The sequence below is a fragment of the Amblyomma maculatum genome, chromosome 1 (assembly GCF_055883805.1).
Source record: "Amblyomma maculatum isolate TAMU_Amacu chromosome 1, ASM5588380v1, whole genome shotgun sequence".
Taxonomy (NCBI): Eukaryota; Metazoa; Arthropoda; class Arachnida; order Ixodida; family Ixodidae; genus Amblyomma; species Amblyomma maculatum.
The window spans coordinates 303,836,960-303,863,571 of record NC_139344.1 but is presented as its reverse complement, the minus strand read 5'-3'; the positions used below and the strand labels follow the sequence as shown (position 1 = coordinate 303,863,571).

Genomic DNA, 26,612 nt, shown 5'->3' with positions numbered 1-26,612 from the left:
AACGCCTCGGCGCTAAGCCTATACTTTCTCAGAAGGCAAGCTTTGACCTTCTCGTAGTTGTCCGCGTCCTCCTTGCTTAGCCGCGCGACAACCTCCGCTGCCTCGCAGGGCAGAACCGTCAATAATCTCTGAGACCAAGTGTCTCGCTGGAAGGACAGTTTTTCGCAGGTTCGCTCAAAGTTAGCCAGATACAGACCGATATCCCCTGTTATCACATATGGCTGCATGTACTTTGACATCTTGAAATCTGCCTCCTTGTTGAGACGAGGTACCGCTAGCTGGGGACAATCGCCCGACCTCTTGCTCAACTCTAGTTCTAATTTCCGGAGCTCAATTTCTTGGTCCAGCTTTTTTGCTTCTCTTTCACGCTTCTTTTCCTCTTTTTCCCACTCACGTTCGCGCTCACGCCTCTTTTCCTCTTTTTCCCGCTCTTTCTGCTGTCTGAGCTGCTCCTTTTTTTGGGCGATGAGGTTCCATGCTTCACTGAGCTCCTCATCATCGGCTCCCAAATCTGTGATTGCCTTTATAATCAAAGGTTTTCGTGCCAAACCACTTGTATCAATTCCCAATTCCTCACACAATTGCAACAGTTCCGGTTTCTGCAGCTTTTGTAGGTCCATGATCGCTCCGAGTGTCGGCTACTTCCAAAACAACTGTGCAAACTACCAAACCTAAAGGCGTTTCCACACTCTTTTTACCAGTTCTAAAATCTAACCCTGTTCCAGAACCTGGTCCACATCAGAAGAAAAGCCAAGCACTCACCCACACATGCGATCGATGTTCCGAGCTGCCCTCTTGGCCGATTGTTGCTCCTGCTTGTTGCTTGAGATGCCACCTCCGATCACAAGGTGTTGTGGCTTGTAGCTTCAGATCCACCTCCAATCACCAGATGTTGTGGCTTGTAGATTCAGATCCCACCGCTGGTCACCAGTCGTTGTGCTTGTAGATTCAGATCCCACCGCTGCCACCAGTTGTCGTGACGCTGGGGCTACGTCGACCCGGCCTTCACTTGGTAGCGTGCAGAGACTCGGGGTTGAAGTAGGATTGAATCTTCGAAGTTGGTGAAATATGTACAAGCAGGTTTAATGGCACTTTGAGAAACTTATTTACAAGATTATTTACACGAAAAAGAAGGGTACATCAGCAAAATGGCAAGCGTTAAGAGTTCATAGCGAGAAGCGACTGGATGAGCCGTTTACCCAGGGCCCAGAGCGACATTTCGTGCTCTGCAGCGTCCTTAAAAACCCCCTATGTCCAGCCCCTCTCTGAAGATGTTGACCAACCAAATCCAGGGCACGCCCCTCAGGTATCGGCATCCAATCGAACACATCACTGCACTGATGGTCTGAAGCACTGACTGGTCCGGCATTCATTCGTTGGGCGTGATCACTTGTTGGCGGGAAAAGCTTGGGAACGGCGAGGAGAGGAGGTACATTTCTATTCTTCAGCAAAGAAACCACAGGCTGGTTCTGAAAAGGGGTTTTACTTCTCAGAAACCCGAGTGCACGTGGCGCCGCATAGGGCTCCCAACATTGTCCCTTTTCGACAATTGCAAATCTTTCCTGCATTCCCGGGAAATCACTTAATGGCCGTATGAGTCATGCTCCTTTCTTGTCCTGCACGTCAGCGGACATGTCACTCGGTCGTCTCCTTTGGATAGGAGGCATTCATCACTGGAGGATAGCACTTCTCGACTGGAAGGGTGAACAAAAGAAAGAAAGCACTTCCTGCTATTTCCCGCAGGGGGACGTTTCTTTGTGTTTTTCCAGACGTTCTCTTGACAGGGTCAATTTGGCATTTGCAGGTTGTCCACAAAGCAAAACATGCTTACAAAACAGGATTCCTGGAAACAGGCTCACTTAGAGCCATTGGACCATCACCACATTTCCACAGCACTTATTCATGCCCACAGGCGAACAATAGAACGCGCAAATGCGGATGCTTGGTCGTAACACTGCCCTGTGCTGGGTAAAAACAGCTATGAGAACGCATCAAATGCAGTCATTATGGCCCCGACTTTTACAGGCATTTTTTTTTTCTTGCTGGTTGGTTTGTGGGGTTTAACGTCCAAAAACGACTCAGGTATGAAAGACGCCATAGTGAAGGTCCCCAACAATTCCGACCACCTGGAGTTCTTTCTTTAAGGTGCACTGACATTGCACAAACACGGGTGCCTTGCTTTTTGCCTTCCATCAAAAAGCTACCGCCGCAGCTTTTTTTTTTCTTGCTTTCTGCTACCCAAGCACCACCAGTGACCTTCGGCTCATCCAGCTACAATGCCAATAAGGAGGAGGAGTGGGAGAGGCTGAGCTCAATGGGTGGCCGAAGCATAGGTGCGAGGTGTCTGGCCTTTCTTAGGAAACCAAGCCCGTGCATGTATGGATGTTCTGTGTTTTCTGTATTCATGGTTATGCATGGTGTACCATGGCTGGATTCAAGTGGCGACGGTGTGCTCTTTACGACCTATGCATGGAGGGTGCTTCCTGTCTGCTACAGCTGCGAAATCGTGGCACTGTGTGGCATTGACGCGTCTACTCAGTGATGCCGTCATTTGGTGTGCAACAAGCTGGAAAAAAAAAAAAAGCGGAGGCTGGCCAAGCCTGCGGCTGCAAGCCTGCACTTTCACCCGGTTGTGATTCTTGCCAACGAGATGTCATGAACTTGAGCGTTCAGAGCGACCTGCAGTGATTTCTGCCGCTGTACTGAGAGTTATAGATGATAGGTGTGCCGGCCGTGAGCCATCCTTACAGGCTCTGGCTGTGTATCAGCATCTTGCCGAAGAGCCAAAACCAGGGAAAAACTCGCATAAAATATAGCTAAATTATTGGAACAGAGTTCTCCATCACTCGGAAATTGATGAAAGGAAACACCGCAAGTTTTTCAAACTTGCAGGCGTGGGCACGTCGTTCAGAGGAAATAAAGTTCAAATGCGTGGCAGAAAGCATACGTATGGGTCCGGACCGAAGGAAATACCAAAAGCACGCTGCGGCCGAGAAGCTCAACTATTGTCATGAAGTTAGCTTCGTTACAAACTAGCCGCAGAGCTTAGCAACATAGGTGGCAGGCAAAGACAAGGGTCGGAAGGCTTTCCTACTATCCTTATATGAGGATGGTGATGAATGTCTCCTGTTATTTCGAGGTGATGTTGCGCACGCCTCAGAACAGGAAAAGCAGTTACAGTGAATGCGCTGTTCAAAGTGCACAAAAAGTGCAATAAGAGCAGGTTACCTTTTTTTTTTAATTTGCACTAACAACTTAAAACAGGTAAACGACCAGCCTGACTTGCAGACACGTGAAGGCGCCCAAACTTTTGGTACATGTGCAGAAGCAGACAGAAATGTGCCCAAAAGCGAAAAGATGCCGTCACACTGGCATATCATTTGAAACAATGCATGTAGGCAAAACAGGTACTCCTCCTTGCTCGGCCACTAATTTTAACAGGCCTGGCAGAACAGGCCCTAGAAGCCAAAAATGTTCATGTGATAAATTCTGTGCTTCTGTAGCCATGTCAATGCATTTTTGACAGTTCCCCTCATATCATGAAGGAAACAATGTTACAGCAGGAAGAAAAAAATCAGCTTTTGTGCAGCATAATGGGACTGACCTTACTGCAGACTGATAACCCAAATCACTGTTGTATTCAGATGGTAATTAGCACATGTTGCGCACTGTAAGAAATAAGACAAAGTAAGTATTACTACGATCAAAATGTGCTAAATAATACTGTTGCCTGAGCCTACACTGCACCGCTTTTGCGCACACAAAATTGAGACTACATAATTTCTCTAAGTATTTCGCTCACTCCGTAAACTGGACACTTGAACGTTTGAAGGCGCGAACGCAGGTGCACACCGGGCGCCGCCACAGAAGCGAGTGGCCAGGGTTGGGTAAATCCTGCACTAACTTCACGGGGAAGAGAGCACTGCTTGCCTAGAAGAGCTGCCATTATATCTGCGGCGAATGCGCAGGCTGTATGAAAGTGCGCACCGCTGCCACTTGAGTCCAGCCGTTGGTGTATGAATAGCACAGTGCACAGAACACGCTGAAGCATGCATAGACAAGGGCAAGAAACTAAAAGCCTTCTTTCTTGTGTGAGTGTATGCATGAGTGAAAACGAAATGCAAGACAAAAAAGTGCGTGACATCAGCAGACCAAGTGACACCCCTCGCCCATCAGTCAGAGAGAAACCAATGGATGCAGTATCTGTTGGTACCTCATCGACAAAGTTCGATGGCCAGCGCAAAGGATGAGGAGGTTTGGCTGTTTTAAAAGGACCATGAGAGCTTTGGTTTGCATTTTGTTGCTTTCCAGTGTGTGCATCGCTGCAGTATTTCGCAGAGACCATGTCAAACGCCTTATCGGGCTTGGTTAAAATGTCAGCCTGGTCAGTAGCCCTTGAATATGTTAGCTCTCTTAAATGAACAATCTGAAATAAGCAAGGACATAAGTTGTGCTGGCCATATTGTGGACTGCTTTCAAGACAATGTGTGTAATGTCAAATAATCTGAGAAGTTGAATAAACCGTTTGGGGTGCCCTGTTTTGTTTTCTAAATATGCATTGTAATACCATTTAACACAGCTCGGCCACCCAACTTGTGCACACCAACTAACACAAAGCTTTAGCTGCACTACACTAATCCCTCTGCCACACAAACACTTCCGATCCTCATTGAACTCAATCTGCATTCAGGCTTTCAAGAAGGATTGAAGCATCCGGTGCTACACGGGCGTTTTCAGTCAGCATTGAGAAATTTCCTACGTGGTCCGTCGTCTGCTGTCAGTCGCAATGAGTCTCAAAAGGAAATTTAAAATTGGGGTAATGATTGCACGATTTCAGTGTACACAGCAGCATTCCGCTTTTGGCGCCTCAGGTCATCTAACCTATCTTCCCAGCGGTCAAGTGCTACAGTGCAGTTTCTCTTCCGCTCTACTGTTTCCACGCTGACGCAGTCGAAGAGAACGCCACCTTAGCTTCCACTGGCAGTAGACTACGGTGTCAATATTATAAAATTAGCCGTTCTACGAATGTTCTATCATGCCTTTTAATACATTTATGTGTTATTATGTGCAGTTAACAAACGGGTAACAAACTGGATTCCAAGGGAAGGAAAGCGTAGCAGGGGGCGGCAGAAAGTTAGGTGGGCGGATGAGATTAAGAAGTTCGCAGGGGTCAAGTGGATGCAGCTAGCACAGAACCGGGTTAAGTGGAGAAATATGGGAGAGGCCTTCGCCTTGCAGTGGGTATAATCAGGCTGATGATGATGATGATGTGCAGTTCTATTGCATTTATTCGTTTTCAAGTTTTAGAGCTCGTTGATGACGAGGGTGTCAATGACCGCTTTTGAGTGTGCTTGAAATCTCGAGAGCGATTGAGGAAGCAACCTTGAGTCAAGCAGGCTCGAGCTCAACTGCACTTGACAGTTGCCGTGTGACAACCTCGATCTACAATGAGTTGAATGTAGATCCAGTTCAATGAGGATCGAAACTGTTCGTATGAGAGCAGTTTAACCCGCATCTTGCAGGAACAAGCAATCTATATACACCTTTCCAATAAGTTACTCGGTGCCACCATATTGTTCGCTCCTCCTCTCTAGACTGCTGCAAACCGGCTCTGCTTCCACTGTGCTAGCACCAAATGCACAAAGCAGTACAGCAGGTAATATGGTGACACCCCGTGACCACTTATTGGAAAGGTGCACACTACTATGACTATGCTACAGTATGCTAAGGAAGTGAACACACAAAAAAGCCAGGCAATCATGTTACTCTGGTAACGAATGTTTAATTGTGGCTGGCCTTGCATATGGCGGGCAGTAATGCATGTACCCCTGTCTTCGGACAGGACAGCAGGGTTGTAAGCATCTCCAGCAAACACTGTGCGGATGTTCGTTTTGTTATAAAAATTTAGGAGACACTTGAGATCTGTCTTTAAGAGTATAGCATGGTAGCGTCAACAGCTCCCGTCTGCAGCTTCCCTTGTGGATCCTTGATCGCATACATGCACCTTGCTATTTTATAAATGAAGTGTTTAAAGAACTTTGCTGCAACCTACAAAAAAAAAAAAAAAAAAAAATGTAGGAAGTGCTTAAGAGCTCTAAGATCGCTAAGGCGAACACAACCCGGCACCAGAATTAGAATATGTGACTAATAGGTACGGTGCAGGGAATGCAGCCTTCTAGTTACACACATCAAATGACAGGTCGAATACCACACGCCCATCCTCCGAGGTCCTGTGTATAAGCGCATAAGTGGCCCGAGTATGCATGGGGTTGCCATTAGCCTCTTTGTCACCTCTCCGTGGCGGTTTGCACAGCCAGGATGCCTCCTTTCCTCCTCTCTGCAACAGAGCACGCACCTGCCAGAGCTCTTCACACGCAAGTTCCAGTATGAAGGACGTTTTTCGATGACAATTTCTGATCACACCTTCTGTACATGACGCACATGAGCCAATTAAAATACAGCTATTTAAATGCCCTCTAAACACGTGAATATTGTGAATATAAGCATAATACATAAGATAAATTCTCAGCACTGGGCAAAATATTCACAACGTATTGTCAAACATGAACATAAAAACAAGAAATTGTAATAAAATCTTGAGGATATACAAAAGGCAGAAAAATGCTCATTTCTTAAACTACAGCTTGAAAATGAAGAAGTCTTTTTTTTTGCCTCAACTCCTTCAGCACCATGTAATTTGTTTATTAAATAAAATATTTACACAATCATGCTATTAGATAATACTTAAATGCAGGTATTTTGATCCTCAATTAAATAAATGCCCATGTTTTTGTTTTGGCTTTATACATAACATAAAAACCTTTTTCTCCGAAATTTGCAGAAAAAATCCAAAAAGTGAAAGAAAAGGGGGCATGAATATCAAAATAAGCCAGCAAGAAAAATAATTCAGAATATTAAAAATATGCTACACTGCCTCTTTTATTACTAGTAAAGATATGGTGCACCTATCGGCAGATTTCTGTTTTTCGTAGTGCTGTTCGGAAGCAGTGGTCATTCTTGATTTCCTGCAGCAGTTGTTGAGAGTCTCATGTACCTATTCTCCACATCACACTAACAGAATGCAGCGAAGCCCAACTGCCAAGGAAGTAATAATTTACGTTCTGAAGTTCATTTTGAAGGTGTGCTGTTCTCTCAGAAATATAGCTAAGTTGCTGAAAACACCCATTTTTAAGCTCGGCCTTCCTCTACTCATTTTACAGTTTATAGCATTGGCATTTCCAAACCTTTCAGGATTTATGACTGGATTATTTGGTGATATGTTCTCCACAAGGTGGGAGAGTTTGCCATCAAATTTGAAAATCTGCAATAGGAGCTCGGTGTTCAAACTCAACTCGATTTGCTTGAAGAAGTTCCACACTTGAAGTTCTGGAGAAGCCATATCAAGTAGTACCAAGCTTTCATTGCTGCTGAAACCCAGCGAATGGAAACAGAACAGTAGGAACACAAAATGAGCACGTGTAACTGACCAAGAGTGATCAGAGATTGAAACTAAGCTTTTCTTGGCCACTAGCTGAAGTTCGAGGCTGGCATTTGACTGATTCATCATCTGAGCTGAACTGAGAGCTAGTAAAATTGTCTTCAAGAGACTTCGCTACTGCTCTCATAAACAGAAAACTATAGTAGAATCAGCAGAATCGTGTGAATGGTGCCAAAGACCTCTTTATTTCGAATAATTTTTTAAATGTCACACTGTGCCAGAAAGAACAAAAAATAAAATAAAAAATAAACAAGCTGCACACAAACAGAAACTATGGTTGTCACAATAGCCCCACTGCGGTAGTGCAGTGGTTAAGATGCTAGATTACTGTGCCGGAGTACCCATGTCCGAACCCGACCGCTGGCGGCTGCTTTCGATGCAAACGAAGTGGCACCCGTGTGCTATGTGATGTCAGCGCGCGTTAAAGATCCCTAGGTGGTCAAAATTACTCCACAGACCTCCACTACAGCACCCATTTCTGTCTTTCCACTTTGACTCCCTCCTCCCTTCCCTTACGACACAGTTCAGGTGCCCACAGAAACAAGTGACAGATTCTGTGCCTTTCCATCCCTGTGAACTAGTTACTATAATTACTTTTGTCATACTATCTGCCTAAATGGGGCTACATGTTCCAAACACGAAAATTTACGTCTGCCAGTGTGTGAGAACCATCATTCACATATGAACGATTGGCTTAAAGCGGTCCTGAAAGGTATAAGCCCTAATCCCTTAATTTGTGCCGGTATTATCTCACACATAATCGTCAGCATACAACCATAATCTACCACATTGTGCCTAAGACCGCCCAACATGGGTATAAAGCTCTGTTTTAACCAAGCTGTATGAATGTGGAGTAGCACGTCTGATACTGGATCCAAGGGTCTCGGAGGGTTCTATTCCACCTCACCCTCTCACCTCAAAGGAGCTGCCTGAGTTAGCAGCTCCAGATAGCGTCGTCCTCTCTTTTCTCGATTCTTTGTCTCTTTTGCGCTTCTCCACAATATGAGCTCCAGCCAGTTCGGCCATATCATGTGGCCTCATGACATCGCAGAACCAGACAACCAATCAGTGCATGGCCATGTCACCTGCCAAAGGCATGGTTGTGATTTTTCTCAAGGGTGACGCCTTTTACGCTACCGCAATAAAGCAACCATTCTACAATAAGTCACTCCTTGTGGGGCACTTTTCACTACTGCTGCTGCATTGTATGATATGGGCAGTTCAAATTATGTCCCTTCTGTAAAGAGCAGTTTGTTTGCACAGCCTCCTATCCGATGTGGATGTAGGCTACAATCCAGCACACAACAGCGGCAGGGCAGACACATTAAAAAACATGGCAGCCCTTACGAAAGCCAGCTGCTCTTTCAGCTGATAGAAAGTCCAAGATTTTCCCAATTCTATTATCTTGTAGGCAATGGACAGTAACCCGATCAGTTTAAGTTTGCAAGTGCTTGACAGCCCCTTTCTCATAGATTATGGTACTGTTAGGATCCTTCCAAGATTTTAATACGCTTGAGGTCGTGAGGCACTACACACACAAAGCAAGCAGTTTTTCTAACACAATCTCCCTACCACTCTTCAAAGATCTGCAGTTGCCTACCCATACCAGCCGATTTCCCCCTTTGCATTGCTTCTAAGGCTTTTTTACTTCCTCCATGACCAGCATGACGTACAACCTGCTCACATTACTGCCCGTCATCCTGACTGCTTCAGGGCAATGTCATCAGCAAATTGCAGATTACTGAGGTATTCTCCATCTACTCTTATCCCTGAAGGCATATCACCTAGCACATAGTACAATAGATGCTGTCAAGAGAGTACAAGAAGTGGCCGATTCCATGCCAAGTTACCTAAGACAATGCCATGTTTTAAACACCATCACACACGGATAACATTTTCTCGGAGAACCACAGCTGTGTTACCTCCACACCGGATCAAGTTTTCTTCTATATGACAAACTCTCCAATAAATGTCAGGCCTGTTCAGGTATTAATCTGTTACTTTAATTCGCAAGGCTAGAAGCTAGACTGGCAAAAAATTGCAGTCACACATTTGTGCTTCCCACCTCCCCCCATTGCAAATCATGTGTTCCAAACCACCCAGAATGATTTTCAAATAATAGCATATCAGCAACGGTGACAATATTACACAACAAGATTAAATACATTGCAAGCAAGGTGTTTTAAACTTAACTGGGAGCACGCTCTAAACCTGTGGAAGCAGTGAGAGCATCCATTTGGTCACACCAGTCGCAGCTCACTGCACAACTGAGGTGGCGGTGTAATCGAACTGGCGGAGGGAACTCGTTCGTCGCCACCAAGAATTCGTTGCCTCTGCAGATGTAAATAAATGAGAGTAATACTGCAATTACATTTAGTTTGCATAAATTCAGCAAACTCACTCACAATAGAATTTGGTTCGAGTAAAACAAGCGAGAGTGCCTGCTGCAGAAGGAAAAAGGTAGCAACGAGACTGGCTGTCAATGCTAGCACAAATACAAATATTTAGCACACTTACAAAGCACTGAAATAGCAACAAAGAGACTAAGTTAAATCACTTGTGCAGTAAGTGCCCAATATGCTGCGGCTTGCATGAAACTGCAATGGTGCCTCACTCTCCCACAAAACATGCCAGCTCAGATTAATTATTGCTCTCTTTTCAAATAAGCTGTCAATGGCCTTGGCAGCAGCTTGAAGCCAAGCACTGCCAACTATTTATGTTGGAGCAGGCAAAAGATATATATATATATTAGGGAACTCTGCAGTAGCAACATGCATCCAAAGTGTTAAATCTATATAAACAAGCTCAGTGAGTTCCACCAATGCAGTTATTTCGGCAGTAAAAGGACAGATATTGTCACAGGCATGAACCTATGCTGGCTGAGGAGTAATGAAGTCACTTTCATTGCTGCATACACCGAAATAAGTGAGTACTTGACAGTGGAAGGTCTGAGCAAATAAGCACATGAATTCGGTCATGTATATAACCATACTTTTGTAGCCATTTCATGCTGTGCAGTAGGCTTGTTGCACTTCGGGCTTGTTGCACTTCGAGGCTCAGTCCGCACAGGGCCTACTTACGTTTAAACTCTCTCAGCTGGCCAGCAACCCCGCTTTTAGCAGTCCGCAGATATTACTCATGTATTGCAGCACTACCACGTATGGTCTGTACAGATGAGTGCCACTTACCTTCCAACAGTTTTCCGAAAGAAGCCCGACATTTTCTATGAGCCGAGCCGCTCCATCGGTTGAAGCTGCGAAGGCAATAAAACCCCGATTATAAACCAGCGCGTTCACGCTGGCGCACGCAAAAATGCCTTATACTGCCCAAACAAATATAAGCGAACTCAGAAATAGTTTTACGTTATCTTTTAGTCGCCTCATATGTCCCAATACTCCAGTGCATCCGGAAGACAACAGCAACCGGCGACCGATCGGTGCACAGCAGCAGGAATGGAAGTTGTTCCAAGCGCAATGAAACGAGGCAGTCTCGTCGTCTCCTCACGCCTTCGCCCGGAGACTGTCGCGCGATAGCGCGATTACGCCACGTCAATAATTGAGGATAACGCATGCTTGCGCTGCCGTGCAAAAACTCGTTAAAGAAGCTGCAAGGAAGGCGATGGCAGAAAGACGACAAATACTTTACTTAGAGTTCGCGGGCATGTATGTACGACTCACCGCAGTCAGTAGGACTGCACCGAGGGCTGCGCCCTTGAATTTAAGGCTATAATCCACGAACTGAATCCGCATTTCACCGAGTTTGCATCTACCGGGATGATGGCCCGCAAACTGCAGCAGACCGACGCATGAAAGACAACCTAGGGTGCCTAGGGCTCGCAAAGCGCAAATGCTCGTTGTCTGAAAAGCGCGCCAGCCTTCCTTGTTTGGGCCATACTTTGGGCGCTTTGGGCGGCTCAGTGAACATCCAAGGGAACATCTGGGTTTGAGGCTTACTTCTATAAAAAAACAAGCACTAAAAGCTATTTGACGTCACATCCGTCCAGAAGAGCAATATATCCTCCTTTCCACTTTGGTCCTGGGCGCGCATGCGCAGTTCACGGAGCCGGCTCTCTGCAAGTTCAGGTATAAACTTCCGACCCGCACACCAGTGTTGCCAAATGTCGGTGAGCAAAAGTAGCTAAATGGCAGCGTGAAAGTCGCTAAAAGTAGCTAAAAAATCTAGCAAGAAGCTAAAGGTCGCTAAATTTTTTTCCCAAGAATTTTTACTTTATATTTTGGATATACAACGCATTTATTGGCAGCAGTATTATTGTAAAAATTAAACGCAGCTATCAAGACATGGTTCATTGCATGGTTTCCTGCACGCGACTACGCATGACAAGCATGACAAGCTTGTGACAAGTGCTAAATAACGAATAACGAATGATAAATGTGCTCAGGTTTCGATTCCGATAATTTAGGCAGATGTAGTTTTCGCAAAGCGTTAAGACTTGCGCGCTAAGAAAAGACGAGCTGCGAATGCATCACTGCCACTGCTCTGTAAACATGTAAAAAATGAACTTTTATCTACTTTTTGCGCGTACACAGAGGCCTATGAACGGAGAATTATGAAAGGTTTAATGACTGTCCAGATGATATCTTCAGTCCACTACTCGGCGTAACTCGGACCGGTGGGCCTCTTGGCCTTTTCATCTCCTCGGCGATGACCAAGCATGATCCGGAAAGAGAGTCGAATCTGACAGTTGATTCCAGCCTTAATAGTTCCAGCCTTAAAAGTAATAGGAATGCGTACACACATGCACAATAGTGTACCGCGAGCACGACTTCGATGCTCATCGGAGCCCCAGCGCTGCTCGATAGGCGACACCCGTCAGAAGCTGTGCCGCCGCATCAGTCGCATGGCCGCATCGCTTCGCCTCTCTGCTTTGTGAGCTATTTTTTTCTTTTTCCAGCTCCATGAAAGCAAGTGTTTTCTCTTTCTTGTTTTCTCTTTCTCTTTGTTTTCTCTCTTTTCAAGTGTTTCCTTCTTTCTCGCAAGTACTCGCAAGTTTGTCCGGTTTGCGTCTTCTTTAAAAAGTACAAGATGGCGCTATATATGCCTGACGTCAGTTTCATTATGTGTAGCGTCTGTGGAAAGCAAGACCGACTGAAATACAGACCTGCACAGATAGCACTGCTCCAGCACGCACCTTCTAGTTCATAGCCTTTGCCGCTAGGGAATGAACGCTACGGGTAACCTGGCGCTCCTGTAAACCTGTTAATTAAGAAGGGTCTATTAGTTCTGTCATTTTTCTTCGTCGTTATACTTTATTTATCTGTCCACGCTGTAATGCACAAGCACCTGTTCTGCGCATGTGCAGCGAGTAACTGCAGTGCCGCCGCACAAAGCGGAATCGCGGTATGTCTTCTAGCGAGAGAAAAACAATATAAAGAGAAACACTCTCCACTAAAATACAAAAAGGCAAAATTTTAGAAGTATAACTTGGGCAAAGATCTTTTTTTTTTTTTAATTTGGGTACAGTTTGTTTATATTCAATTGTGATTTGATGATGATGAAAATGATAGACGAACAGGTCAACCGAGCGCCCTCAACGACGAGAAAGGTAACGAAAGTTGGCGCACGAGGTCCCATAGGACCCTGTTTTTTGTGCAGGTCTGTATTTCAGTCGGTCTTGGTGGAAAGATTTTTGGCGGAGGCTGGTGACACGCACCGTGGCACCAGCAAAACGCTGCTGCCACGCACAAAATACGTCAGCCTACGTCATCATAAACTAAGCAAAAGAAAAAATGTGCGCAACAGCAAGTGAAACATTTATAATACTAATTTATAACTTAAAATTGTAGCTTAAAATAAGTTATTGTTCATTTTCTTAATCATTTTAACTTATGTAGGTATCGGCGGCGTTGGCGCGTTGGTCATGGCGTTGGTCGCGTACCTATTTCAGTCGAAGCGTTTCGCGTACTCATATATCAAATCCTCCTCGCTAATCTCCTTGCTAATCAAGGAGGATTTGAGAAATCCGCGCTTGGTTGCTACAATCAAGCACGGAGTTTGGACGCGCTTGATTGTGGCGTACAGTTGCAGACGAAGTTTTTCTCGTGTAGTGCAATTTCTAGCTTAGCTCTGGGCTTCGGGTTCGGCTGTGCATTGTGCGCTTCATTCGACGCAAGGGAATTAGGCTCCCCGTGGGCTGCTTATCTCGTTGTTCTGCCGAAAGTGTTCCGCCTTCAAATACGCAGTTGGTGCAGCGTTCTGTTCCATAGCTCTAAGGCTGTACGTTATGGCACTGCATTTATTTACCTCCGAATTCCTTTTTGCAATCAGCTAGGCTACGCGTTCGCAATTAATAATTCAGTGTTTAATGTATCTGATAGAGACAGGAAATACAGGCTGTATGTCCGGTTAATATCGCTTGTCAGAAAGAAACTGCAGGAAGCTACAGCTGGTGAATATTCGAGGTTGCTTTGGTTGCCTTTGGTACTTATATGAAACTATATATGTATGACCGCGAACTGGGTTTGCATTATGGCTCAGCAGTGTGGCTGATCAATCTGTAAGTCAGAAAAAACGGTACATAATGCAAACTCCTGTTTTTGGAAGGTGCAGTTGTACTGAGTGTGCCCTGTATCTGAATTAACTCAGCAGTTTTCGTGGAGCCTCCCCGCCCATACTTCTATAGTTTCCATCTTTCAGAGATTTGTTCAAGTCAGTGCAGTGGCATCGTCTTTTGACTTGTTATTATGTGAAAGTTGCGATATGGGCAGTACGTATGTTTTTCATCGAGGCACTGGCCCAGTCAAGAAAAAAAATGATTTTCTATTGAGGTTTGCAGTTGCAAAATTTCTAAATATGCTTTTGGCACAGACTCGAAGCACCAGTTTGAATAAATTGAACATTCCAATTAGGCAGTTTAGCTAAGGCTTCCAGTTTTAATGCTTATTTTGCTGGCACTGACCTGAAATGGCAGCTCCAAGCGGGCGACAGGCAAGCATGCATTCATATGATACATAGACCATAGGAACACTATATATACCTGAAGAGTTGACACGATCTTTTCTTTGTTGGGGCTTAACCTCGCACATTGGACCCTCCTCTTGCATTCAGTGGCAGATCTTCAGGAGTCAGAGTTACTTCGTTTAATCACAACTTATGTGGTTATAGAAATTATGCAAACTACACAGCAGTTTAAGTTGTAACATTTTTTTATTAAATGTTCAACAGGGCATTCCAATTGAATATTCCGAAGTAAGTGCCAATCAGAAGTAGAGAAACCATTTGAGCTACCTGATTACATTCACAAGTCCAGCTGGCATGTCTTAATCTATTTCATTCCTAATAGACACTTGGTGTCTTTTTTCCTGGGGTAAATTGGCAGCACACTTGGCAAAGTTACTGTTCAAAAGCAATTAAATTACATTACCAATTACTTGCTAAGCCTTAAAAATATAATGAAATTGCTAAATACTGCTCCCAAAAAGTAATGACATTACCGTTACTTCCGCAGAGCAAATTCCTTCTCATTATAATTACTGTCTGGATTTCATCTGTATATAAACTAAGTAAAGCTTGTGAACAAAACCTCTCCAAACACTAGAGCACATTCTTTCATCTTCCTGCCAAATTCTATCCAGTAAGACTATTCCCTTCCCTTTTCCTACAGAACAGGCTATTAAAAATATAAGACAATGGCAACAAAAACAATCGTGGTCAAACACGCCGTGAACATTTCCGCCTGTCTCTTCCCCAAAACCCCTTGTTTGCCCGTGATGGCAAGTGTAACCAGGCACCACTGTGCCTATAGCCAGTATGCAACAGTGAGTGCTACTGCACACTTTCAACTAGTTTTGACCTTCTACCATTTTGCACCATCTGTCACTTCGATGGACCCTCAACGCCTTACATGTATACCTTCTGCTTAGAGAATGGTTGTGATCCGGAGACACAGGGCAGGTCTGAGGCCTTGAACATGTAGTTCTACTCAATTCTGTCTTTTTTTGCTTATCCATCACTGTGGGACAGGCTTGCTGCATGTCATTACTGTTTTCTTGGCATCGTACCGGGAGTACATAGTATGAAGTATAGAAACAGCAGTGAGTCACTTTAGTAAAAGTAATTTTGAAATGAATGACTTACTTTCAGTGCTTAAAGTCTGGTTCTATCAGAGAGACTCTAGAAATTTGAGCGCAATTGTTGAGGAGGAACTAAGAGGGTGAGAGAAAGGGCTGGCGGTCTTTGCACATGTTTCTATTTAAATGGGAGAAATTATATATATATATATATAAAGGAGGTTTTTGTGATCATTTTATGACATGCACCTGAAAAAAGTGATCCCTGCACTCTGCCAGCATGATCGATGATCTGTGATGTAAAGCAGCTTATAGTGAAACAACAAAGTGTCAGCACTTGTAACATATGCAATATTTCTTTAAAGCACTTTATATAGAAAGTACAATCTTAATTGCACGTTAAATGTAAAATCAACTAAGTAAACAATATATATGCTATAATTTTTACACTTCAAGTGAACGCAATGAAAATTAGCAAAAAATATTGTAAGAGCTACCAGCTTGGTTTGTCTGGTGACAAGTACATCATCTGAATAATATTGCGTGAGCATATTGACAATTTGCTCAGCTAGTACCAAAACACAGTGCGAACCGGAAAAACCGAAGAGATGGCATGTGAAAATACCTTAATTAGTTCCAGCCTCTGTGTAAAGGACTAACTTGTTTTCTTCATCACAGGTTTTAGAAAATTCTAATTCTTACTAAAATTAAGTAATAATTCTTACAAAAACTTGCTGCAAAATTTTCTGACAATCATAAGCATTCTCTGATTTTCACTGAAAAGAATAAAATTCGAGGACACTTTGGTGACTAAAGTGATGAAAGGCGAAAACCTGAGTGCTGCATTCTGCTACGCGACTGTTGCGCATGTAGCGATGAGTGCTGCTACAAGTAAAGCTAGTGACTACTCTTTCACATTCTATTCTGCAAGTGCATTTATTCAGTGCATTCTGATTGGCAGCGCAGTGACAAGATCGCGCTCCTTGTATCTTTGCAGTTGTTCTACATTTACTGTTGTGTGGTTGATTTTACCAGGTGTGTGGCATTAATTAGTAATTATGAATGAATTAGGCATTAATGTGTAATTAGTAATGAAATAAATAATAAGTCATTTATTTGCAGTTAGCCATTAATTGATTAGTAAACAGTCATTGATTGCCATATGGTCATATAAGCCACGCATTCGCGCATACTGTGGTGGTGCTCTGCGATTGGTGGAGACCTCCATGACGTCATCCTGTCTCGACCGATCAGAGCTGCCGCAAAAGTGTGATACTTTGGCTGACGACAGCGATGAGGCAATATAAAGGCCTTTGCCAAACGGATGCACCTGCTTCATATTTGTGCAGTGCTGGACACCGGATATATTCAAGTGCGGGGGGTCTCAGACCTCTCGTAAAAACTGATGAGGGTTCTCAGACACAATGACACCCCCCTGACTTTAAGTGATAATCTTTTCATGTATCTAAAATAATAATGTGGGCTATTGTGAATTGCACCTTTATTGTAATGCTAGTGTAGTGCATCTGGCAAGTATATTCCCACTGAAATCAGGGCTAGCAGCTGGTAATCGATATGCCTCCAAGAGTATATGATACCTATATGATACCTTGCTTGTGACCATTGATGAGATAGAAACTTCAAAAAGGCTTGAAATTGAATCTAAGACAGCAGCAAAGGTAGGAAGAGAGCCTAGTGGATTAGTGAACCAGCAGGAGCTCAAAGGCAAGATATCCAACAGTTAGTTGTAAAGGAATGAATTCCAGGAAAAGATATATGTAACAAGGAGACCCAGATAGCCAGGTGGGCTGGTGAAGTAGATAGCTTGTAGGGATAAAGCAGTTTACACTGGAGAGGGTTAGTTGGAGAAAAACTATAGATGCCTTTGTCCTAGCTGTATAGTGAATGCGATTATGCTAATGATATGTAACTTGAAACTTACATGCCCTGGAGAGGCATGCTGTGTTGAACATTTGCATGCCTAAGAGAAACTGAGATATTTAATGTTTAAAACATCTGCATTTTACCGTCATATATTTAATACAAGCTGTTTTCATAGGCAGCTGAATTTGACACACATTTAAGATGGCGCACATATCAAGCACGTTAATTTGAGTGTACAAAAATTGCCCTTAGTAACTAGGTCTAGGTCGGTTATCCCCCATGAAAATAGACACCTAGTAGACTTTGTTCAAACGTACCCATTTCAGCTGGAAAAGCACATTTCCAGATGAATTTCTAGCTGGACGGCCATATTTTCCAGCTGGAAAAAAAATGATATTCCAGATAGAGGCTTGACTGGAGGTGTAAATTTTCCAGCTGGAAATCTCAAAATTGCAGCTGGGCATGCATGATTTCTGGTTCCATAATCTATAGCAGGAAATAGATGTCATTCCAGCTGGAATTGCTTTTTTCCAGCCGGAAATCGCAGTTTTCCAGTTGGATAATTTCGGTACACGGTTCCATAATCCAGCAGGAAATGAGTGTTTTTTTTTTTCGTCTGGGATGAGCTTTAACATCCTAGAGCAGCTCAAGCTATGCGACATGCTGTAGTGGAGGGCTTCATAAATTTTTACCACTTGTGCACTGACATCGCATAGCACATGGGCACCTCCAAGCAGTCTCCACAGCCGTGAATCGATCCCATATTCTTCAATAGAGCAGTCGAGCACCCAATCACTGAGCCATCAGGTTGGAGTGCTATTTAAATACTTATACTTACCATGTGGATTGTATATAGACATACACACATCAAATGAAAAAAACAAAAGTTATCTATAGGCGGCAAAATGGAACTGCAGTTTCACTTCACTAGCTGTACCATGCATGTTCTGCAGCATACAGTTTTACTGAGTCTGACAGAATGTATATGATAATATCGATAGTATTAATTGGTAACTCATGGATGCATTTAGAAACACTGAGCTTTGTTCACCACTTGATGCAGCATATAACTACAGTAGAACCCCGTTGTAATAAACTCGGATATAGTAAAGTGAAACTGAAGTCCCAGTCCATCTTCCATAGACAGCTGTACTTTTTCCCCCCTTTATGTAAAGATAATTTTGGTAAAAATCGGTTATAGTAAAGTGGGCCTGGCCGCGGTGACGACTCCCAAGATATGACATCGCCACCCGCGTACTACCTAAAATCACGGGGAAAAGATATATATATATATATATATATATATATATATATATATATATATTTGTATTTCAAGACAAAAATAACACCGAGTGTCCTTTGAAGTGGCTTTACCACCAGACTTAGCAGTATTCAGAAGAAGCCTACTTTACAAAGGCCTCGGAGCCGTGAGGGAAAGCACGCAGCGCGTAGGATAAAAAAGGAAAAAGCTGTCTACAAACATGGAAAGGAAGCGGCGCGGTCCGTTCAGAGAGTAAAGGAGAGTGAAAGTGTACCAAGAAATAGTTAAGGGGAAGAAACGGGCGAACATTCCCCGCACTGTGCAGCAGAAAGCATGAGGCAGCGGTGGCAAGAAGTGAAGGTGCAGCGTGTGTAGTTTTGCAGCGTTTTATATGTTCTGTATGCTGATGATAAAAGCTTTTTCTTACTGATTCGTACATATATAAGTAACCTATTAAAAGGAGGAAACATTGTTCTTCAGTCACGGTTAAGATCAAATGGACTTGTTAAAATTGTCAATAGTAAGACATCTCTTTTGACTTTTAAACTTTAAAGCAACTTTATCAATGCCCATTTTATTTACCTTAAAAATTAATAACAGAGTAGAAATTATCTACAGCTTTAAATCGCTGGGCGTCATTTTTGATGCACATACAGAAGGAACAGAACAGATTACATATATTGCAAAAAGAGTGCCACAGTCTGTTGGTGTCCTTTGCAGATGTCTCAGAATTTTCTCCAAATCTAAAGTTGATAATCTACAACACAATATTTGAATCTTATCTTAACTATTGCCATTTGGTCTGGGCCACTACATCAAGCACTAACATTAATAAGTTACTAATGCTTCAAAAGAAAGTAATTAGATTAATTGTCGGGGACAGTTATACAGCTCATAACAGCAGATTTGTTTTCTTAAATATAAGATTATTTGCATTAATGCCCTCTCTAAATACCAACTAGTATATTATCTGAGGTTCTCTTCTCCCACAGCAGCTGCTTTTCTTGTGTCCCTCGCTAAATTAAAACCAAAAGAGAAATATATCTTCACCCGATGCAGTGATAAATTGGTTCTGCCACCCTTAAGAATAAATTATGCAAGACACCGCAGGCACTAAAGTAGTTCTCATTGCCTCATTTAATTGGTAAATAAATATACTTCCAGGGTAAATGATTTCTTTTCCCCATCTCTGAGGGCACTGAAGTTGCATTTTGTCGTGAGTATGGTTGATGTACACCAACATTATTATTCCATTATATATATATATACATATTGCCGTGTAATTCGTTACCTTTGTTTGCAAGCTCCCTTGTATGCCATTTTATTGTTTATGTTGCTTTTGCACTGGGTCACTCACTTTCAAGCTACAGAGTGGTAGCTTTTTCGTCTGCGGTCGCTGAGTCACAACCATTCTCCGAGCAGAATTTAAGGTACGTGTGGCGTCGAGGGTCCGTCGAAGGGACAGATGGTGCAAGGTGGTTGAAATTCAAAACTAGTTGAAAGTGCTCAGCAGCACTCACTGTTGTGTCAGCTATAGGCACAGTGGTGCCTACACTTGCCGTCACGGGCGAAAAGGGGGGGAGGGGGAGTAGAGACAGGTGGAAATGTTTATGGCGTGAACATTACCAACTGCAAGCTGCTGTGGTCAAGTGTAAAATATATAATGTTCATTCATTCATTCATTCATTCATTCATTCATTCATTCATTCATTCATTCATTCATTCATTCATTCATTCATTCATTCATTCATTCATTCATTCATTTTATGGATAAGGAGACATGAAGCAGTAATCTACTGCTTTTGAGTACTGCAATTCCTTTATTTATATTTGCAGTCTTCTGAAAGTGAAGCTTCCAGTACAGCACTTGGAAAATATTATTTAAGATATAAGACTGTTGGGACTGTGGTTGCTTCAAATACCAATGAAGAGAAACAAGCCATATATATCTCCAGCTGCTTGCTAACTTCACTTTGAAAATAAACTGACATCTGATGTACAGACCAAATGGCTAGCCAATTGAACTGAATTGAGCATAGAACTTGCTACAGCAAACAGCTCATGGTTACATTTAATGAAAACTCAAGTCCCAGCTCGTCTTCTGCAGACGACTGTAATTTTTTCACTTTTATAGTAAATACATTTTTGACAAAAATTTGAAGTGCGTCTGGCCGCGCCGACGTACTTCCCATGAATTAAAATATACCTATAGAAACGCAAAAGCAAAAAGCAAAGTTTTTTAAACTCTTTACCACTAGGCTCAGCAGCTCTGATAAGCAGATATAGTAAAGAAATTTGCTGGTCCGAGTGACTTTACTATAAAGGGGTTTTACTAGTACTTATTCAACCTGAATTAATGCTTTCAGGGCCTGCATTATACGAGCTCAGTCAAAAAAGACCAATTGGATATTTTCAACTGTAACCATTTAATTTTCCAACTGGAACCAATGGTGTTTTTTTGACACTTAACCCATTGCAGCCAATAGGTGAGACCAATTGCACTCAGTGGGTCCAATGGGATGTGCCAATGGCACGTATATACAATGGGTCACACTCATTGCGTACAATGGGTCCAACGGAACATACCGAATGGGACAAAAGGTAGACTGACTTACAATTTGCATGGAAACATGCTTGATGGATATCAAGGAGTACAGGCAAGCATACGTCTCGCATAAGAAATGCAATACTGTACAGTTTCACAGATGCATTATATAACACACCCAGCAAACATACTTCTTAATTCCTACTCTCATGCTGGGGTCAGTCTTGCCATTCGAGTGTAGCTATTTCATTTAATTTTGTAGGCGCAGCGATAGTAAGAGGAAGAATTGTGTTTTACAGGTTAAGCTACTGATAGTCATATATCCAAACAAACTCGTCCAGTTTTCTGTCTTCCAGAAGTTAACTGCTGATTGTTGTTATTTTGAATATTGTATTTGTTTTCTTTGTGAAATATGGAAATATTCCCATGGATACACCCAGTGCAGTTGGCCAGACCAATTGGACTCAGATGGTAATTGTCTCACTGTGTGCATATGGGTTTGATAAAGTGGGCTAACCAGTTGGTAAAGATTCATTTAACCGAGTTTGGAACATATATGAACTGATTAATACTATAGTTATGCACAGATGGCACTCTATAGACTACTTTGCACAAGTAGTTGCAGGATCCAAGTGACCTATCAAATTGGAACCTACTGGAATGAGATTTTCAAATGGAATCAAGTGTTCCAAATAGACTTTCCAGTGGGTTCCTATGAATTCCAACTGGAACCCATTGAGCCCAATTGGGCTGCCTACTTGAAAGAAAAATTCCAATTGGAAAAAAATTGAGTGCATCAGTACGATTGACATTCCAGGGGGTTCCACAATGTTTTTTTTTGTTTTTTTTTTGTTTTTTACTGGGGCCACTTTAACTCCCTCTTTGCCATCGCACAGATGAATCGTAAGTGTATCATACTTTTTTGTGGTACACTATCTTCGACGTTGACATTTGTTAGCACTACATGTTTACAGAATTTTCAACCTCTAGTTGCTTATATTTCATCTGGAAGTTTTCTAAATGACATGAAATAAGGAAAAGTTTTGGTCATATATAAAAGATGAAAGAATATTTTCCAAGGGCCTTGAAAAGGTTATTCTAAGCCACCTCGACATAGTCAAGCACAATATTTTATCAAAATCTTGGCATGGCTTTCGAAAGGGCAGGTCGATCCGCCCTTCTATGGTTAAAACATTAAGGCTGACATATTCACTTTTGGCATTTTTGTTTTATTTATTATGCCATGTGACTCTTAATAAATTAGATTAGTGTCCATGCTCTTTTGCAATCATATCTAACCGGCTGAACTCGGTACATTCACATCAATGGCTATCATTCTAATTTGCTATGCCAGGTGAAAACCTTAACTGGTCTAACTGGTTTAAGGAACAAATTTCCAGTTAATCGCAGTTGAATTACAGTTGGGGATCCATTGTTATCCAACTGGGATGAACTAGAAATTTGTTCCTTAAGCCAGTTAGAGGGATTTGCACCTATGTTCCACAAGTCAGCATTCTTGGGCTGTTCTTAAATCTAATTTATACATAAATGATCTCATGCATCAACTTAAGTTTGTTTTTTAGCTCAACTAATAAACTTGATATGTTTGAAATGGCTAACGGCTAGTGCACTGTAAAAACTACTTGGACTACCAAATAAACAGCCTAAAAATTGATGAAACTAAAATCGAAGGAATTTTATTTGCTCCTAAAAACAAACATGTTTCCCCAAGCCTCAATTTAAAATTAAGAAGTCATGAAATAAACGTTGTGATACAGCATAAAATCCTAGGTGTATATTCTCAAGTCAGCTGACATGGGATAGTCATATTGAGCAGGTATCCAAAAAACTCCTGTTGTAGGTATGCCCTCTTTCAGACCCAGAATCAAGTTTACCATGTCATATTCTGTTCCCACCTTGACTATTGCATGCTGGTATGGAAGGCAACTACTAAAAAAAAGACATCAGTGCACTTCTGCCTCTAGATAAAAAAAAAAGCCGTTTGTTTCATAAACAATGTACTGTCAAGCTTCAACAGAGCTAACCATTCAGCATCAAATTGTCTATCTATATTATTTCTTTATAATTTATTATTACCATCTTTTTATCATTTGCACTTTGATGATGAAAAATGTCAGCAATTTAATAACCCAATCAGGGGCAACATTGTTTTAATATTTTGTACTTGTGAAAAAGGGATGATTTGACATTGCCAAACTAATTACCTCCTTTAGTCTTTTAACTTGTACAGTGCTGGTTCTACTAAATAAACTGTATTTTTCCAATATCAACCTTGTGAGTGACAAAGTTTTGTGGCTAATATTTCTAGAGGGGCCTGTGTTTTCTATTTTACTGTGCATTGCATGGTACCTTGTTCACTGAACCTATAAATGTGAATTTCGTGTGCATTTTGCTATGTTATTTTAGGAATAGTAATGTTGCATATTGTCGGTACTTTGGTTCATCTTTCATTAATTGCATGCACTCAGAAAAGGCTGAATTTCTTTATTAGAAACTCCTTGTTTGAACTTTTGATAATTCTGTCACTGCAGCCTCCCCTACCTCGTCCTAAACTGTCTCTGCAGTTTTTTGTCCGAGAGTTCATAAATGAAATGTTCAGCATAAATTAGATGAATTGAATTAAAATAATTTGAATTACAGCTGGGCTTTTGAACGGGAAGTCACTTCTTTCCAGCTGGAAACCATATATATTCCTGCCAGAATGACATAGTTTTCAGGCTGGATTATTGAACTGCCTATCCATCTGAAAAGTATTTTTGTTTCCAGATGGAAAATTTACATCTCCAGTGAAACAGCTAAACAATTTTTAGCTAGAGTGACTCCAACAAGTCATATAGTGACATATATATGATCCTGCACAACACTAAACAATATATATAACTCGGTGCACTCGCGTCGATATCATGCATGGAGCCAAGCATATAATAACCAGGCCATAATTAAGAGGTGCTATATAGTACTTGGTTTTATATGCTAGTGTACTGACTGTGTTTGTGTGATATTATGTAGATATGTTAACGTAATGCTTAATGTCAGACCAGGTGATTCATATGAGTGGGTGAAAATGAGTAGCCAGAGCCCTCTGCTTTATTGTTTATGTAAATAGAAAAAAAAAGGGTGCCCCACGGGGTAGTGATGAATGGGTAGTAAGCAAACCTTTCTAACAAAATACTATATCTGTGCATGCGCTCTGTTGCAGGCAGAATTTAAGAGATTTAGTTGCAAAGTACTGTTAGTTAAAGATGTCTTCACGGTAAGAGACAGGGAGAAAATTCTGCAACCCACTGCTTCAAGTATATTTTTATTATGTTGTTTTACAGTTATTATTGAAAAAGTGCATAACGATGTAGAGAAGACTATATCAAAGGGATTTTGCTTTGTAATGTTAAATAATGTTTATAATACAACATAATGATATTCTTTGATAATTTATAACAACATAATAATTATAACATTGAAAAGATCAGATAATTACTTATGTAACACAAACAATAATACAACTTACACAATAGTTTTATTATTCTAATGTTGCTACCAGCTGAAGAATTATTTGGCAATTGCTGATTTGCTTCTTGTTCATTGTTTATTGGCATAGATGAAGCATGTATCTATGAGCGGAAACAGGTCTTGTCATCACCTTTGCATGCGGTTCACTCTGCGGGCGAGCACTTTACATTAACATGACCAATATATGTGCAGCAATCCCGTCCTTTGAGCTAAATTGTAGAATATATTTGTAGCAAAAGCTATAAATATTCAACATGGATCTTTTTTATTACATTAACCAATTCCTATCACTGCTTTGCCGGCTTCCGCCCACGATGCAGCATCACAGCCAGTGAAGAGGATATCGGGTACTTTTTTGTAAAAAAATATCATAATGGGTGGGCTTTACAGCAACATAAGTTGACATGCAGAGAAGCCCCCTGTTTGTATACTGAAGACGTCCTTGCATTTCATCATTCTACAGTGTTCCTTTTTCTTTTCTCTTTCAAAAACAGCGTACCTGAAAAATCATTGAGATGGGGCAGTAAGTAAATATTTTCCAGCGCTGAAAAATTCGGCAGATATAATATGTGCCGCGTGACTATAGTTCAACCCGCATGCATTAAATAAAGATTTTAGTTTTTTATTATTATTTTGCATGATCACCACAGCTCGTTTCGTAATATATTCAACCAGCTGTTACGCCCAAATGCGAGCACCCTGTTCTTTCTGTGGTACATATGTCTCACTTGTAATATATGTGGCAAATATAACAGGCCGCGCGCACAACCGCGACCCTAGTGTGATTCGCATTTCATATAACCTAGAATTGCTTACACGGAAGCTCTACGGATAATATATAGCTACGCTTCGGCGTCGTTTGGTCGGATGTCCTGTTCACTGCAGTTCTCTGAGACACTCGAAGTTGTATACTATCTCGTGTATGGTGTTCTCGTGTCTCCCAGGCCGCGTCGTCTGCCATCTCAGCTGCAGCCATGGATGGTATAACAGAATCGGCAGGCGAAAACTAAAACACACCATCTATGCGGGCCTTTATAGAGCCTGAAATTTAATTTTTAAGTGCAATATTTTTATTTGCGGTTGCTTTCTTTTTCTTTTTTTGTCAACAAATGGTACAGTGCGGCACTGCTGCAAGCTACTTTCACTGCGGGACGTATTACAAATGGCGGCGCACTGTAGTTATAGAGGATATTCTAGGCACTATATAGAGGCTAGTCAAATGTGCTAGCCTCTGTAGTGTCATCTCTCTTTCCAGGGACCATTACCACATTGAGAACACTTCCCGCACTGACTGTTTTGGTAAGGCTCTCTTAGCATTACTGAAAGTTATATAAAAAAAATTCACAGTGGATTTATTGCATCAGTCATTTATCGTAAAATTTGCGCGTAGATACTTTAATCATTTGTGCTCCCGGTTCCTTCACGTCGTTGGGATACAAGCGGGACAGTGTGTGTACTTGCGAGGTTTGTGTACAGTGCGAGTTGCTTACAGCCCCTTCGGTCACGTCTTCTTCAAGTGTGCAGTGCTGTACATAGTACGTAGTACATGTTAATTTGGTGCGGTAGCTACCCGTATAGCTACTCGCTGTTGCAGTATTTTTTTTTTATGTTGCTTTCCCGAGAACTGGCCTTCATATGTAAGTGCATCGTTGTTGCTTTCAGCTGTTTTAGGCACAGCCTGCCTGTATGCTAGCACACCGTTTGTTGTGTATGCTTCGCCCCTCTGTACCTGTGCACTGCAGAGAAGCACCAGGGCAGATGATCACTGTATTTTAGTTCATGTCATGGGCTGCCTGGACTTCATGTACTGCCTTGTTCATTTTCATCATCATCATCAGCCTGATTATACCCACTGCAGGGCGAAGGCCT

At 42.0% G+C, this 26,612-nt stretch overlaps 1 long non-coding RNA gene across 6 annotated transcripts; it reads right to left on the bottom strand.

Annotated features, from left to right (window-relative positions):
* Positions 1–5,610: 5,610 nt before the first annotated feature.
* LOC146206965 (uncharacterized) lies at positions 5,611–11,445 on the bottom strand. Of its 6 annotated transcripts, none has more exons than XR_014703535.1 (4): positions 11,393–11,445; positions 10,687–10,751; positions 9,692–9,831; positions 5,611–6,048 (listed from the first exon to the last, which is right to left on the bottom strand). It is a non-coding gene; the product is annotated as an uncharacterized LOC146206965 (long non-coding RNA). The 6 variants fall into 6 exon arrangements; XR_014703506.1 differs by having other exon boundaries at positions 10,861–11,439; XR_014703534.1 differs by having other exon boundaries at positions 11,176–11,439.
* Between the last annotated feature and the right edge of the window lie 15,167 nt (positions 11,446–26,612).